The sequence below is a fragment of the Microtus oregoni genome, unplaced genomic scaffold (assembly GCF_018167655.1).
Source record: "Microtus oregoni isolate MIOR12 unplaced genomic scaffold, Mior012 000049F_ref0000343, whole genome shotgun sequence".
Classification (NCBI taxonomy): domain Eukaryota; kingdom Metazoa; phylum Chordata; class Mammalia; order Rodentia; family Cricetidae; genus Microtus; species Microtus oregoni.
The window spans coordinates 8,162,979-8,176,161 of NW_024543223.1; the positions used below are offsets into that span (position 1 = coordinate 8,162,979).

Below are 13,183 nucleotides of genomic sequence, written 5' to 3' on the forward strand. Positions count from 1 at the left end.
TCTCTCTCTCCCCCTTCCTGTTTGTTATGGAGTGAGCCTCTCTGCACAATCAGTCCTCTCTCCATGGCGGCCTGCCTTCACTAGAGGCATGTCCTAGAAGGATAGGCATTATTGCTGGCCACTCCCCCCCCCCTTCCCGTTGTCACAGAGTGAGCAGCTCCGCCCATCAATCCTCATATCAGGCCCAGAAAACCCATTGTGACCTGTAGACCCAAACCTCTGAAACTGTGATTCCCAAATCATTTTTTGAATAGATTCTTCCAGTAATTCATCAGAATGATGAAAAATACTACCATAGCCCCTGATCCTTTGAGTCAGCTGCCACAGAGGCACACCTATAGGCTAGCACAGCCAGGCAGGTGAGCACACAAGCCCACCTTGAACAGCTGCTGCAAAGCAGGGTCAGTTGGAGGCTGAGTGTGGAGCCAGACAGGGACATCAGCAGGAAGCAAGTCATGGAGAAATCTGGTTAATGTGTGGGGTGGGGTGTTGTGGAATACTACTTTAACTCTGTAAAGGTGTGTTGCATTTGTTTGTGCTGCATTTGTTTAACTATGTAAAGGTGTGTTGCATTTGTTTGTGCTGCATTTGTTTAACTCTGTAAAGGAGTGTTGCATTTGTTTGTGTTGCATTTGTTTAACTCTGTAAAGGTGTGTTGCATTTGTTTGTGCTGCATTTGTTTAACTCTGTAAAGGTGTGTTGCATTTGTTTGTGCTGCATTTGTTTAACTCTGTAAAGGTGTGTTGCATTTGTTTGTGTTGCATTTGTTTAACTCTGTAAAGGTGTGTTGCATTTGTTTGTGCTGCATTTGTTTAAGTCTGTAAAGGTGTGTTGCATTTGTTTAACTCTGTAAAGGTGTGTTGCTGTTTCATGCTGCCTGCCTAAGGCACCTGATTGGTCTAATGATGAACAGAAAATAGGTGGAGCTAGCTGGTGGGCAGAGAGAATAGGAGGAAGGATCTAGATATGATATGAGAGAGAAAGAGAGAGAGAGAGAATTAAAGGAAGAGAAGAAAAGAGAAGAGAATGAGGGAGAAAAAGAGGAAGCGCCCAGGGCCAGCCAGTCAGGCAGCTGCCAGTCAGCCAAACATGGAGTAGGACATACACAATGAAAGGTAAAAGCCCTGAAGCAAAACGTAGATGAAAAGAAATAGGTTAAAATAAGTTATGAGCTAGTGAGACAAGCATAAGATAAGGCAGAGCATTCATAACTAATAATAAGTCTCCATGTTATGGTTTGGGAGCTGGTTGGTGGCATAAAACCACAGGGGTGGAAAATACTGGCAGGTGCTTCATGGCTCCCTGTGTCATCATGGAGGTAGAGAAATACTATCTTGGATTTGCATAGATCTATCTTGCAGAGAAACAGCATTCGGCTTCCCACTGCCAATCAGCATGTTTTCATTCTCACAGAGTTCATTGCTCCAAAGTGATGCTCAGGCTGGAGCAATGCCCTTCAGAACTTCCTGTCAGAGAAGGAAGCTGTTGAAGTCTTGAGAAAAGGATCATGGGAATTCAAACTGGCTCCACTCATTCTCATTAAAGATGGGGTCTACTATGTTTTAATGGTGAACTGTCAGGTAAGAAACACAAAGTCTGTCAGAACAAGCTCCCATCATATCTGGGGTGGAGTTCATCCTCCAGTAAACATGGGAAACCAAGGTTCTCATGGGTACTTACTTCTCAGGTGAACGCAAAAGAGAAAAAGTCTTGTCACAGACAACACTGAGCATTGGGGTGGAGTGGGGTAGGAAACTCAACCTGGGAGGTACCGCAGTTAAAATTTAGCCTTAGTAGAGGGCCAGTTGAGACTGTCAGATCCCATACTTAGGGCTTGGTCTTTAAGGCTGCAGCACAGATGCCTTTGGTTATTCACTCAGTGAACGCAAATGACAGAGCCCCCACTAGAGGGCGCTTCTAGAGCTGGGTGCCCACAGCCTGGCTCTGAAGGGGCAGCACCTTCAGCCCTGAAAGCTTCTGTTATCTGGTTTCAACCCAGGACGCTGGAACAGATTCGGCATTAGCTGCATCTATTACACTTCCCACCAATTCAGGATGTCTGTCCCACCTCCACTTGTCTGTGGCAGTCTTGCTGAAGCCTTGGTTGGTTTTTCACAAGGCAGAGGTTGGCCTAAGTCCTTCCTGTAGGATGCATTTTCCCTGGACCTTCCCAGAGCTTGGTAGGACCATGTTGCTCTTCAATGTACCTTCCATTCTGGCCTGGTGCCCACTGCTGCTGTCTCTGGGAATCTCCCCAAGGATCCTTCTGGTTTGAGTTCTCTCTGAGAAATCCCATGCTGGCTTTTTCAAGTCCTACTCTGCCCAAGACTGAAGCCCACACAGACTTGTTCTGTCCCGAGTTCCTGTTGACATCTGGATCATGTGCTGTGACACCCAGGGTGACCTACTGTCCTAGTTACACAGCAGAGTATCAGGGGCTTTCTCAGGGCCAGTCAAGTGGGCCTGATCACCCCGGTGGGATCTCAGCTTAATCAACTCCTAAATGCTTAGAGAGGAAAGCAATCCAGCTGTGACTGATCCCAAGATGCTCAATTAGTCTACTTCAGGAAACACAGAGCAGACAGATGGAGGAGGGATGGATCAGGCAATTCATTTAGTCAGAGGCATGTCTGGGACCTGGGTGGGGCAGAGACTAACTGGCTGGAGACCAGCTGGCTGGAGAATGAACTTTTCCTCAGATTCGATAACATGCTGCTGTCGCTCAATGGCTTAATGTCTGCATGACTGGCCTGTCCTAAGAGTCAAATCTCTGCCTCTTTGCTAAGGGCGGGATGTATGGGAAGCTCCCCAGAGGCTGCCCGATGGTAAGGAGGCACACGTCTATGTTCCCATCCAAGCCCTTGAGGGCGGCACTTTTGTGGTCATCTGATGGCAGAGACACCAAGTGATCTGCCTTCCACTCAGATGTTTTGAGTGTGTAAGGGGGTGGGTGGCTATTGTACAAGCATGTTCAGAGGCATGTGTGCTGGGTATCTGCCTCAGACAAGCCATTGATGAGGGCATAGAAACATCATCTTGGTGAGGCAGGGCAGAGAAGGGGCTGGGACCTCAGTGCAGAGGACTTTCCCTGCATTCTTCTGAGTCAAAGTGAATATCTTACCTGAAATACTATCTACCATGTACTGACAGTTGTAGCAAGCTGCCTGTGTAGTTATAGTAATTCATTTTCCTGTCCCCAAGACCCCGCCTAGTAGGCAGTATTATCTCAGTTCACAGGAGAGGACACTGAGGCACAGAAGAGTGAGCCTCCAAAGGTGGTTCTAGGCGCCTGTGGCAGAGCTAGCATTGGGAACAGGCTCCTTCTTTGCCAGCCTGAGGCTGAGCGAGGATGCTCAGAAGGGAGCCGAGTGCTGGACAGCTGGGCGGGATGTGGGGCAGAGGAAGGCAAAGGCCAATAAAAGATCGCAGCAGCCTCTGCATTCTTCTAACTCCCCCACCCCAGGCGAGACAGCTTGTCTTCCTTCTCCAGCCATCTCCCCCCTGCTTTTCCAGCCTGCACTGTAGGTGTCAGGCTGGGACAGGGTTGGAGAGGTCAGAGAGTGCACTGCAGTGGGCCACACTGACAGCCTGGGTTAGCTGTGACCAGGCACCTGCCCTTTGCAAGGTCAGCTCTCCAGACCCAGAGGCTGAGCCTGTGGTTGGGAAGCAGAAAGTTTCCCTGAGCTCCAAACTGGCAGCTGCAGGGCTGGACTCGTTCCAGGCCAGACTCAGGAAGATGGCTTTTTCCTGCCTGTTTGTTTTGCTGCACTGGTGCATGCTGGGAAGCACTTGACCTCTGAGGGACTCACAGCCTTCCTCTTCCTGGCTCTTGAAAGGTGGTTTTAGGGTCCTCAGGGAGGCCCCTCTAGAGGCAGCTGCTCCCTCAGCCTCTAGCTCTCTTCTCCTCAGAAATCCCCTTTCTCGATTTTCTTCTCTCAGACCAACAACATGCAAACCACCCCCATCCTAACTTCTTTGTCCATAATTCCTTCCTGGCTCTGGGGCTGGTGGCATCATCTGTGCACCCACAGTGCCCTGTACACCTGCTAGCTCCACCCATCTAGCAGGTGGGGAAGACCCTCTGCCTGGAAGTTGGCCATTTACTTATCCGTCGGACTCAGTTCTGGGCTGTCTGCAGCCTTCTATGGTGATTTGAATGAAAATGGCTCCCATGGGCTCATGGTGAGTGGCACTTTTAGGAGGGATAGAGTAGCCTTGTTGGAGTAGGTGTGGTGTTGCTGCGGGAAGGGTGTCAGTGGGGGCGGACTTTGAGGTTTTAGATGCTCAAGCCAGGCTCAGTGTCTCACTCTTCTGCTGCCTGAAGAACGCTCAGCCGTCTTCAGTACCATGTCTGCACTCACCACGCTTCCCATCGTGGCAATAAGGAACTAAACCTCTGAGCTGCCTGAGCTGGGCAAGCCTTCCCTCAGACGAAGAGAAAACAATGGTCAGAATATGAATGCAGTGGGCTGCTTTTGCCTGATTTTAGCAGCTGACTTTTGACACATTAGAGAAACGAATCATTATCATGTAATTGCTTCCCATTTGCAAAGGTGCAAATTAAAACAAGGCCGGTGTTGATGCCTGAGGCCTACAAGAGTGCTCACTAAAGCTGTGAAAGCAGCTGTGGAGCGGAGGGGCGGAGTCCTCCTGATCTGTTTCTACCACCTACTCAGCCTGTGAGGTTCTAACAAGCGGAGGCAGATGAAGGGCAATGCTTCCCTTCCTGTCTCAAGGAACTCGAGTTCCTTGTGAAAGAGACAACACAGATAAAGGATGCAGTACCATGTCAGAATGTACTAACTGCACAATAAAGATGCTGGAGATAAAAATGAGGAGGGTGCTGATGGTGACAGCAGGAAAAACAGTAACAATGATGGTACTGGAGATGTTGGGCCGTTGTAGAATATTAGGTTAAGGTGTGTTCCACTTGTTTATGCTGTGAAATATTTGTTTAAAGATGCAAAGGTGTGTTGTGTTCCTTTATGTCGCATTTGTTTAACTCTGTGAGGCTGTGTTATTTTGCCTGTCTAAAACACTTGATGGTCTAATAAAAAGCTAAAATGGCCAAGCAGGAGAAAGGATAGGTAGGGCAGTCAGGCATAGTGAATAAATAGAAGGAGAAAGGGAGAGATAGGGGACAGAGCCCCTAAAAGCAAAAGGGAGAAAAAACCCAACCATCAACATTGGGAACTGGATTATTGTGTCTCTCCGCATTTGTACTTTGAAACCTAATGTTAGCAATGCAATGGCATTAAGAGGTGAGAATCTGGGAGGTGATTGAACCAGGAAGGCAAAACCCTCATGAATAAGATTAATAACTTCAAAATTGAGACCTCTGAAATGGTACCTTCTCTTTATGCCATGTGATTAGAGAACAAGAAGATGCTATCTATGACTATCTTCATCATACACCAAGTTTGCCAGTGCCTTGATTTTGAATTTCCAACTTCTAGAACTGTGAGATGCTTGCTGTTTAAGTTGCCCCAAATATGGTGTTTTGTTAGGGAGGCCAAAGCAGAAGACAAGTGGTGATGATGCTGTTGCTGCTGACCACGACTGCGAGGATAACAGTGATGGTGACGATGATGGTAATGATGGTGGTTATAGTGATGGTGGTTGTGGTGATAATGATGGTGGTTATAGTGATGGTGGTTATGGTGATAATGATGGTGGTTATAGTGATGGTGGTTATGGTGATAATGATGGTGGTTATAGTGATAATGATGGTGGTTATAGTGATAGTGGTTATGGTAATAATGATGGTGGTTATAGCAATGGTGGTGATAGTGATGTTGATGATGGTTATAGCTGTGGTGATGGTAATGATTGTGGTTATAGTGATGGTGGTGATGGCGAAGATGATAGGGATGATGATAGGGGTTATAGTGATGGTGGTTGTGGTGATAATGATGGTGGTTATAGTGATGGTGGTTATGGTGATAATGATGGTGGTTATAGTGATAGTGGTTATGGTAATAATGATGGTTGGTTATAGCAATGGTGGTGATAGTGATGTTGATGATGGTTATAGGTATGGTGATGGTAATGATTGTGGTTATAGTGATGGTGGTGATGGCGAAGATGATAGGGATGATGATAGGGGTTATAGTGATGGTGATGATGATGGTAGTTATAGTGATGATGATGGTTATAGCGTTGGTGATGATGATGGTGATGGCTATAGTGATGGTGGTGATGGTGCTTATGATCATCACTATTATGACACTGGTGGTAATGTTATGTTGAAGATGATGATCATCACCATGGTAATGGTGATAGTGATGATGGTAATGGTGGTAGTAGTCATGGAGAGAGTGGTGATTGTGGTGATGGTGAACACCGTGATGATGGTGATAATTGTCTAGTTTGAGTGCTTCTCTAAGATGTTAGTTTTTCCTGTTGAGCACTGAGATTAGCATTCTTCAGCCACCTCAATACTAGATGTTGATATCCAGCAGCAAATTACTTGAGATTTCTTTGGCTATTTAGGATCTGTTGTGCTTCCGTATGAACTGTCCAGTTGTTTTTGTATTTATGGGAAGAATTCCAGTAGAATTTTTGATGAGGACTGCACTGAGTCTGTAGATTGACCTTCAGGAATTGGCTTTTCAAAAGATATGAATTCTTCTATATGTGAGCATGAGAGCTCTCTCCATCTTCTGTTGCCTCCTTCAGTGTCTCACAGAGCTCACCATTTTCACTGTGGAGGTCCTTCAGCTCTTTAGTTTATTCCTAGAGTTTTTGAGGTTATTGCTAATATGATTGCTTTCCCAATTCTTTCCCTGTATGTTCATAATTGGTATATAGATAAGCCTCTGATTTTTTGTATTGACTTCTATTACTTTTTGGAAAAGTGTTCATCAGAATCAAGAGTGTTCCGATAAAGTCTTTTACTCAAAATACCATTTTTTTATCCATTACTTTCCATTTTTTTTGTATCCTTGTCAACGATGGTTCTTGAAGATAGAAAATAGTTGAAACTTGCTTTTTAATCTATCTATCCATCCATTCATCCATCCAACCAACGAGTCTATACTTTTTATCTGGGGACTTAGACTATTAACATTTAAATTTTTATTGAAAAACACATGCTAATTTCCCCCTTGTTAATTTTAGAAATGTTCTAGTATACTGAGTCAATGACATTTGGTACTTTTCTATTTCTCATTTTTAAAATTTGTTCCAGTGAAATTTGTTCTTTCCTTAACTCTTAGGATTGTATACCACTTTCCTTCTCTTCTGCATGTAGTACGGCTTTGAGTATCTTCTGAAGTTGGCTTGGTGATCATAAATTGCCTAAGTGAGTGCAAATCAAGGAAGTCTTTTTTTGTACTTTGGATTTAAGGTTAATTTTGCTGGGTATAGTCTTGATAGGTAGTATACTTTTCAGGACTTGAAACATATCAGTCTGTATTCTCCAGGCCAATAGGGTCTGTGCTCGGCAGTCTGCAGTCATCCTAACAGGTCTGACTTTGTAAATAATTCACCACTTCTCTCTTACAGTTCTCCATATTGCTTCCCGTTTCTGTATATTAATTTCTTTCCTTCAGTCTGGGAGATGTCCTGCTATAATATCTTTGAGTTCCTTATACTTTTTATCTGTATTGTGGTTCTTTCTTCTACATGGCAGATTCATAGGTTTGGTGTCTTAAATCTTTTTCTTCTTCTTCTTCTTCTTCTTCTTCTTCTTCTTCTTCTTCTTCTTCTTCTTCTGTTTTTCAAGACAGGGTTTTTCTGTGTAATGTTCTGGAACTCGCTCTGTAGGCCAGGCTGACATCAAACTCACAGAGATCCACCTGCCTCTGCCTCCCGAAAGCTGGTATTAAAGGTGTGCACCACCACTTCCTGGCAAGGTTTGATGCCTTAATTGTGTCCCATGATCTTCATAGCTATCTCAGTGTCACGATTCCTCATCTTTTCTTCAGCCCTTCAACCTGTTTAAGTTGCCCTATGCCTGGTTTAGTCTCCCAGGGGTGTTTTCCACTGTGTCTGTGATTTATTGAGCATTTCAGTACCAAGAACAAGTCTTCTTGTTGTTAGAATAGGCCATGGGTCTTTATGCAGGGAACTTACTTACTTTTTGTTACCAGACAAACTCCTAAATACAGTCCTGTATGACTCTATAGGCAGAGGGACATTTGGGGCACAGAGACAATGGCCATGAGAGGCCAGAGGCAGAGATTACAGAGATGAAACAGACACAGAGAAAGAATTAAGAAAAAGGAGGGGAAGAAGTGCAGGGGGGAGGATAGAGAGAGAAGAGAGAGGGGGAAAGGATAGAAAGAAGAAAGGGAAAGAGAGAAAGAAGGTAAAGGAAGAAGAAGAAGAGGGAAAGAAACATACATACACACACACACACACAGAGAGAGAGAGAGAGAGAGAGAGAGAGAGAGAGAACTCTTCTAGAGCCTCTAGAGGAGGATATCCTCCTCAACCTTGATCTTGGGGGCCTCTGGCTTTCAAAACTGTGGGAATACATTTCTATTATTGAACCCACCAATCTGTAGTAGCTGTTACAGCAGACACAGTAAATGGATGTGTTCTGGCAGTCAGTCACGTGTCAGTGGAGATAGAAAAGACAGAAAAATTCCTCTGTTGGATTTTCAGGGTTATCCCAAATCATAGCTTGGAGAAAGACAGCTGTGGTGGGACCTATGGGGAGTTCTGGAAGCTGACAGTTGTCATTGACTCTGAGGACTAAGAAGTTCTGGGAACTTCCAAAATGTCTGTTAAACTTTGAGAGCTGACAGGACCTGGTGGTGTATCTCTGAGACCTCAGTACTAGGGAGTCATAGCAAGAGGATCATGAGTTTGAGGTCGGGGTTCTCTAGAGGAACAGAACTTTTAGAATGAATCTATGAATTTCAGTCTCTCCCTTTCTCTCCCCCTTCCTTCCTCCCCCTATCCATCCATCCATCCATCCATCCATCCATCCATCCATCCATCCATCTGATGGAGGAAGGTCATTGGCTAATAAAGGAACTGCCTTGGCCCATTTTATTGGTTAGAGGATAGGTGGGAGGTGTAAACAGAACAGAACGCTGGGAGGAAGAGGAAGTGAAGTCAGTCTCGACAGCTCTCCTCTCAGGAGCAGACGCCTGAGAGAGACGCCATGCCCCGCTCCCAGGATGAAGCTCCGACCCAGGATGGACATAGGCTAGAATCTTCCTGGTAAGCGCACCTTGGGGTGCCATACACAGATGATTGGAAATGGGCTAAATTAATATGTGAGAATTAGCCTAGAAGAGAATGGGCCAAGCAGTGTTTAAATGAATACAGTTTGTGTGTTGTTATTTCGGGCATAAGCTAGCCATGCGGGCGGCTGGGGTGCTGGGGACGCAGCCCCGCTGCTCATATTACTACATCCATCCATCCATCCATCCACCCACCCATTTATGTATGAAGGGGCTTTATTAAAATGGCTTACGGGTGGTCCAGCTAGTTCAACAATGGCTGTCTATCGATGGATAGAATCCAGCAGTTGTTCAGTCCACAAGACTGTGCTGTCTCAGCTTGTTTTCAGTACATGCTTGCATCCAAAAGAAGTGGACTCTGAAGTGTAGAGTCTAAATCTAGCGAAGGAATGGGCTTGCCAGCAGGAAAAAGCAGGTAAAGAAAGCTTCCTTCTTCCATGTCCTTTATACATGGACGGCTGCCAGGAGAAGGCGTGGATTTTCCCCCTTCAAAAGATCTGGAGTAGAAGTGAGTCTTCCAAATTCAAATGATTTAATTAAGAAAAAAAATCTTGGGGGTAGAGATGGGGAGGAGAGAGGGAGGGGAAACTGCAGTCAGGAAGGAATATATGAGAGAAGAATAAAAAAGAAAGAAGAAAATTCCGTACAGGTGTATCCAGACACTTTAGTTAATTCCAGATGTAGTGAAACTGACAACCAAGAATAACCATCACACTATTTCAAAACAAAAAACAAAAAACAAAAAATCCCCACCCACAGGCCAGCCTGGGTCCTCAAGATCTGGCTGGCAGGAAGACATTCATGGGCTCACCCAGCACCCAAGGGTCCCATTATTATGAACAAGTATGTGGTGGAGAAATGGAACAGAAAGAGAAGCGGAGTGGCTCACGGGCTCGAAAAGTGGCAGAACGGAAGAAGTGAAGGCAGCCCCCCTGGCACCATGGTGATGTCCAGGCCATGGGAGCTGCCAAGGACCACAGCCAGCGTCTGTGTGAAACCTCGTGGCCTCGTGGCCACCAAAGGCCACAAGGATGGCCAGTGTCTGGACTACCACTGGTGACTGTGTAGGTGTCCAAAAGCCGTGCTGCCACCGAGCCACGCTGATCTGGGTGGCTTGGGCTGCTACCCAGGGCCATGGTATCCTCCGGGCCTGAGCTGCCGCCGAGGACCATGTCTGGGTCTGTGATCCTACAGCAGTCAGGGTCTGAGTCGATATCTGTGGCTCCTGTTGCGACCGAGGGCTGTGTGGAACAATGACAGTGCCCAGGGACCACGCTGCATGCAAGGCCATACAGTTCTGAGTGGCATGCACTGCTGTCTGGTGCCTGCCATAATGATGTCCAGGCCAGGGCTGCAGCTGGGGACCATGCTTGGGTCCATGGTCCTACTATAGCCAGGGTCTGTTTTGATATCCATGGCTCCTGTTGTTATGAGGGCCATGCAAATTCCTGGGGTCTGGGCTGCTACCTGGGGCCATATTTGTGTCTGAGGGCCACTGGGGCCATGGTGATATCTGGGCTGGGCTGCTGCCGAGGACCATGTCTGGGTCTGTGGTCTTTTTGTAGCTGAAATCTGTGTTGTAGTCCATGGCCCTTGTTACCACCAAGGACCATGCAGATGCTCAGGGTCAGGTCAGTTGCCTGAGTCCATGCTGTTGGCTGAGGGCCATACGGCAGCCAGGACCATGCAGATCTGAGTGGCCTGCCTGTGCTGCTGCCCAATGCCATTATGATGCTGGAGCCTGAACTGCAGCTGGGGACCTTGTCTGGGTCTGTGGCCCTGCTGTTGTCAGGGTCTGGTTGATGTCCAAGATTCCTGTTACCATTGAAGGCCATGCGGATACCAAGGGCAATGCTAGTGTCCAAAGGTCATGCTGCCACTGGGTCTGTCCCAATTTGAGAAGTCTATACTGCTCTCTGGGACAATGGTGACATCCAGACCTGGCTGCTGCCGAGGATCATGTCTGGGTCCGTGGTCCTACTGTAGCTGGGTCTGTGTTAAAATCCAAGGCCCATGTTGCCAGAAAATTACATGGAAGCCCAGGGCATGGCCTCAACCTGTGGCTTTGTTGGTGTCTGGGGGCCATGCTGCTACTAGAGCCGTCTTGATCTGAATGGCCTGTGCTTCCAGCAAGAGCCAGGGTGTCGCCTATGCCAAAGCTGCTGCCGAGGGCCATGTCTGTGGTCCTGCTGCAGCTGGGGTCTGTGTTGATGTCTGTGGCTTCACCTCAGACATGTCACTTCAAGGGCCATAGGAACCATGCGAGATGAAATCAGAAGCCTATGCTGAGCCAGCCCTGCTCTATGCTGGTCCTGAGATAGCTGGCCCTGCCCCTCACTGGACACTGCAGCGAAAGGGCTAGCCTTGACCCTTGTGGGACAGCTGCATCCCCTACTCGGGAGAGATGGCTCTATCTCTCACCATGGGCAGGGAGAACTAAAGGTGGCATGAATGTAGGAGAGCCAGCTCCACCCCTCACCCGACGAGGGCAGCCCCAGTTACCACCCAGGTCCACAGCCAAGCCTGGGATTGGCCCACTCTAACATCTACCCCAACTAGGACCTGCTGGAGCTCAGGAAAGAACTGAGATGTGGATTTCTATCACTCGGGGTGGCTGCAGGATATCCGAGAGGAGTGTCGGCGATGATCCAGTGATGGTGATGGACCAGAAACCAGAGGCCTTGAACCAGATCAATGACTCATTGCAATGGGCATTTGCAAGGAAAGCTGATTGGACAAAAGGGTCTACCATGTGACACACCAAGGCTTCCAGTGCTGCCAGGACGAATGAAAAGTATTGGAGAGGAGGGAGAGATGGAGCTGAGAGTTTTGTTCTAGTTTGTTTGTTATTATTTGTTGGCTTGCTTATTTTGTTTTGTTTTGATTTTTTTAAAATTATTTCTTTTGGGGGGATGCTGCAGGGTTGAGGGGAGGGTGTGGAAGGATAGGGAGGTGAGTAAAAATAGGGTGCATGATGTGAAATTCCCAAAAATTCAGTAAAAAAATTATGTTAAATAACCAAAGAACAAACCCAAATCAATCAATCAATCAATCAATCAATCCATCAATTCATCCATCAATCAATCCATCTATCATTCCAGCTTAGCCACTGGAACTTAGAGCTTTTTTTTAGAGAGAAAACTGCTTGTGATTTCTTCTAAAGACAAGCCTTTCTGAAGAGAGCTTGGCAGAAAATCACAAGGCACACAGCTGTGTATTTCTACTCAAGTTGCAGGCAGAAAGCTCCCTAATTAACTCTAGCCATGGCTGCAGGGAAAGATAAGAAGGGAAATGGAGCAGTGAGAGAGGGAGAAAGGAGGTGGGATGGGGAGGGGGCGATCGGGCTCAGAGTCGGGTAAATTCTGGTTCTGCCGTCTTCATTTCATGCGGTGTGGACTAAGCAAGGCTCCCTAGAGCTCACATCCTCGTCAGAAGTGAGAACGGAAGTCCCCTTTGCAGAGCTGCTGTGGGCCTAGGGATGCACATGGCCATGCTCCTGGTGGAGCAGGAACTCAGCTGCAGGACATTAACGGGAACTTTGAAAGCTCCCTGGCCTTCCTAGACAAGCAGAGCATATGCTGTACCCTCACCGAGCAGTTTGCCCCATGCCTCCATCACACTGGATGCTGGAAGTCTCTTATTCCCAAGGGCCTTGGAATTCTTGTGCCTATAGCTGTCTGAGTTGACAAAGTGCCTTCCTGCCATCACAGGGGTCAGAGTAGTTTCCTGTGCCGCTGTAACAAATGAAGACAAATGTGGTCACTTAATAAAACAGGAAGTTATCATCCCAGACCTGGATGCTGGGAGCCTGGGATTCGGCAGTGCCTTGTTCACGCCAAAGGCTCTGGGGGAGAATCTGCTCTGTGCGTCTTGGAGCACTCCTTCCTGGTGACTCCTGGTCTTTTTTTGTTCCTTCAATGAGGCGAATCACATCCCAAGAGCCTTAACTAACTGTTCGCAAAGGTCTTATTTCTAGGCAACATTGC

The 13,183-nt window shown here is 47.0% G+C and overlaps 1 protein-coding gene across 1 annotated transcript in view; it reads right to left on the reverse strand.

Annotated features, from left to right (window-relative positions):
* Positions 1–13,183, reverse strand: part of Slc2a9 (solute carrier family 2 member 9) — a 119,940-nt gene that overhangs the window by 13,932 nt on the left and 92,825 nt on the right. The window lies entirely within an intron of this gene.